This window comes from Meleagris gallopavo, chromosome Z (genome assembly GCF_000146605.3).
Source record: "Meleagris gallopavo isolate NT-WF06-2002-E0010 breed Aviagen turkey brand Nicholas breeding stock chromosome Z, Turkey_5.1, whole genome shotgun sequence".
NCBI lineage: Eukaryota > Metazoa > Chordata > Aves > Galliformes > Phasianidae > Meleagris > Meleagris gallopavo.
In genome coordinates, this window is record NC_015041.2 from 64,989,205 (window position 1) to 64,993,323 (window position 4,119).

Genomic DNA, 4,119 nt, shown 5'->3' on the forward strand with positions numbered 1-4,119 from the left:
GAGCCCCGGGCAGGCGGCTCCGAGCGGCCGGTAGCGGGCAGCTTCGTACCGCTGTTGAAGAGAAGACGGTTTAGCTCCCCCCGCTCCAGCCCGTGTAGGAGCTGCGGGCGAAGCGTGCTAGGAACCCGCCGCTCCCCTGTCCGGGGCGAGGCAGGGGGTCAGGACTGCCCCGGACCCTGCCGCTGTTCCCGAGGAGGGTGGCAGAAAGTTTGGCTTTGCTTCGAGCCGGAGAAAGTACCTGCGAGAGCTCGGCCGTCCCTCCGCCCCTCCTGCCCGAGGGAGGCGCTTCCTGGGGTGGCTGCAGGCGGGGGAGCGTTGCGAGCGCGGACCGCCGAGGCGGCGATGTCGTTCTGTCCGCTGGCACTGCGATGTCCTGACAGCCCCGAGCCGGGTGAGTGCCGGGCTGAGCTCCGCGGACAGCCGGCTGTGTCTTTGCTAACCGTGACCGCTTGATCGGAGGGAAATTTGCTTTCTTCACCCACTCCTGAGCAAATTGCTGCTTTGGAAGTTTGTAAACCTGCGCTCGTGTACCGAGGTCTGTGCAGCACGCATCTTTGGTTGTTGTGGAGGGGAAATTGTTTGGCTAAAGCAAAGGCTTTAAGTGGTCCGTGGTAAAGCATGCGAATTCCAGGATTCGCAAGATGAGCACTTGGTCCTCCGAAGGGGTGGACACATGGGCTATAGGTGTAGTAAATAGTAAAGAGCTGAATCTCCACGACCATTTTCTGCCACAGGGCTCCGTGCAGAGGTTTACTAATTGTCGTAGATTGAGCTAACTTTTGTTCAGTATAATCTGGCACTCGTATTAATTATTAAGCTAACCTCGAAGACAGTGGGGAAATCATGCCTCTTGCTACTCTATTTTTGCAAACATTGTCTATGTGCAGTTCAGTGTTCTCATGTCAGCAAGCTTTACTGGCCAGGTAAATCTACGTGAGGAGGTCCAGCAGAGTGAGAATCTATCACAGAACTTGTAGAGATTTTGACAAGTCTGTGGCAGCTCTCTGACAATAGGATTTATGCAGCTGCTGTAATGTTTAGGGCTTCCTTTGCCATTTGTTATCAGACTGCAAAATGATCGTGTCTGGTTAACTTCTCTGGGTTTTCTGTTTGTTTGTTTGTTTTTAATGAGACTGATTGAGTGTGTTGTAAGGAAAATTGGGTTTCCTACAGCAAACCTTTTTCTTCGCGGAGTTGCTTCATATGTGTTTGAAAGGAAATGCTATGGAGTCAGTAAGATTGAGAGGTTTGCCACTTAAAAAAAAAAAAAAGTGCAGTTGCTTGAACGTTTCAATGTCTAGGGCATAATTTTGTCTGAAAGGATCCTGTTTTTCATGTGGTGTCTTATCTGAAGATATAATGCAAAGAGAAAACACACTAACTCTCTTTAAAGCCCAACAATTTCCTATGCATAAAAATGTTGATCTTGGTTCCCTTCCACTCTTCACTGAATAAAATCTCTGGCTTTCGAGTAAGTTTATCTCAGGAGCGGAATGCCCAGATGAAGCTTCCATCTGAATGCAAAATGAATTTTAAAATAGCAATTAATATCATAAAGTATAATTGCAGTGTTTGCTTTTCCTGTAGTGGGAATCAAGTGCTTGAAGCATCGATGAATACTTAAAAGGAAAACGAATCATATGGTCACAGATGTTCTGTGTATTCTGAATTAGCCTACATCAAAACTGTTACTCTGACTTCCAGTGGCAAAACCAACCTTATAAGATAAACTTGTCGTTCTTGAACAAAAAAAATACTTGGATGCCAGTGTCTGCAAGAAATATGTTATCTAACATCTCCAGCTGCATGAAGATGGAAGTACCAACCATAGTCCTTTTGTAATGTTTGCAAATTAAGGCATTTAGTTATTGCCACTCAAAGTGAGGAGGGAGGTAGGTCGGATTTGGGAGAAGGAGTTGTCCTTGCTCATTTTTTTTAAGGGGAGAAAAAAAAAGAGAGAAAAAGAAAAGCAGAAAGATCAGATTAATGACCTGTGTTAAATCCAGAATAGAACTGTTTGCATTAAAAAGGAAGTAGGTTATTGTGAACTTGCTTGTGAGTGTTTTGTGAAGGGAAGGGGAAGCTTGTCATCTTGTTTTGAAGAGCCATACATAAATACGCATGAAAAGAGTTCACATGGTTTGCAGCAGGAGAGACATAAAATGTTTTTGGATTAAATTGACCTGAGCTAATATACGTCTTGCATCTAGCTTGTTTGCAAGGACGCATTGTTGCACTTCCCAGTCAAATGCTTTGTATCTGATTCGCATGCACTATACCAGAGTGCTAAAAAGAAACAACGGGGTAAATTCTGCTAAAGCAAATTCTATTCTGTTAGGCACAGCATACGCTAAGTGAAGTTGAACTGTACTAGATCAGAAGTTTTCACTATCTTCATTTGATACAGATGCTACAGTATTTTACTTACTTTTAATTTATTAAGGAGGTGAATCTTTAGCCCTTGTCTTTTCCAGTCTTGCTTGCCCAGCTCTGCTCTGCTTGTTGGAATAATTGGATGAAATTAAAGGCAGTTGCTGAAATATTATTCAAATAGGGCACTCTTACCTCATGTGCTTCCCCCTGCTTTCTGAAGGGATCTATGGTTGGTGAGGACCTGAATCCCTTTGTTGTGGATCAACCTTCAGCATTCAGGCAGACTTTGGTCCACATCTTCTGGAGCAAGCAGCATCCAACACAGACCCACAGCATACTGTGGCAAGCCTTGCCTGGGCAGGGAAACAGGGGAAAAAAAATGAGAGGAGTAAGCAATGCTTTCTTCTGCACCATTAATTGTGTGCATCAGACCACCCTGAGGTGGGTGAGGAGTAGGGTGGTAGGTAATAAGAGACAGCCAGCAGCTGTGTCAGTTCCTGCAACACGAAGCAACCAGAATCAGGGTTTAGTGGCAAAAATAAGCAGCTGGAAGAAAACTCAAGCCTGAATATAAAACCTCTACATATGAATGTGTTCATTTTGAACCTGATGCATCTGTCTGTTGAACAAGGAACAGCTTGGACAGGGTCTGCATAGGCAGAAGTGCACATCCCGGTTTAAGTGCAAACCGAGCAGCCCAGGGTATTTATTTCCTCTGTGTGCCGTCTTCTGAGAGAATGAAGCCATGGAAATAGCTGAATGTTGATGTTTATACAGCGTTAAGGGTTATTTAACTGGTCTCAGGAAATGAGTCTTTGAGTTTGGGTCATGACAAGTATGGCAGCACGGCTCAGTCACTGCTTTAGGATTTAAAGGGAAGAGTGCCACCTACTGTGTTGTAATTATATATATTGCATGTCCTGCATGTCCTCAGGAGTTCCCAAGGTGTCCACCTGCCACTCTTATTTTAGCAACTGGATAGGAAAAGATTCAAAATTCATACTGATAAGGGAACTGGAAAAAAGAAATAAATAGAATATCCTAAAACATCGAGATATTCAGAAAGTCTTGGAAGTGGTTTATTAAAAGACATACATAGCTGCATTTGCTATTTTTGTCACTTCAGACTCATTAAAGCTACGAGTTTAATGGTGGGGGCACAGGAAATAAAAAAGGGGATTGGAGTTCTATGCCACACTTCATAAATTTATCATATTCTCAGCTTTCATGAGCCAGAAGAACATAAATGAAGCTGCACGATTTATGTCCTGGAGAATCTAAAGTTTAGGTCCACTGTAGTTAAAAAAGAAAAAAAGCAGATGTCGCCTTTTACAAAATAGCTTCTAAAAATAAAGAAGAAAATCAGTAAAAAAAAGCACCATGAATTATCTCATAATTCACTGCCAAAATACTCCTGATAGTTAACTGTTAGGCAGTATGGAACTGTAGTTATTTACCAGGAAGAAGATGGGGTGTGTTATACTCTGCAAATACAGAGCCATTTCTGTCTGGAAAGATTCTTCCCCCAGTCCCCAAAGTGTTTCTGCATTGGCTGAAATGGAGATGTAAGATGAAGAAGATAAACCAGCTATTAGCAGAACTGCCAGTTGCTGTGTCTCTGGAGTGAAGACATATGGTAATCTGCTGCATTCCGCAATGACCTTTTCTTTAAAAGTATTGTTAATAATAGGCATTTCTGTATTACAGTATTTATAACAGATACTTGAAATTCGTATATTGTGGACT

General features: G+C 43.1%; 1 protein-coding gene across 4 annotated transcripts in view; it reads left to right on the forward strand.

Annotated features, from left to right (window-relative positions):
- The first annotated feature begins 82 nt into the window (after positions 1 to 82).
- The window catches only part of SEMA6A (semaphorin 6A), a 110,899-nt gene continuing 106,862 nt past the window's right edge, over positions 83 to 4,119 (forward strand). Inside the window, exon 1 of one of the 4 annotated variants that reach the window (XM_010726212.3) lies at positions 83 to 535. The gene's annotated coding sequence lies outside the window, so the exon portion shown is untranslated. The remainder of the gene's footprint in view (positions 536 to 4,119) is intronic. The other 3 variants (XM_010726207.3, XM_010726208.3, XM_010726211.3) reach the window with 3 other exon arrangements.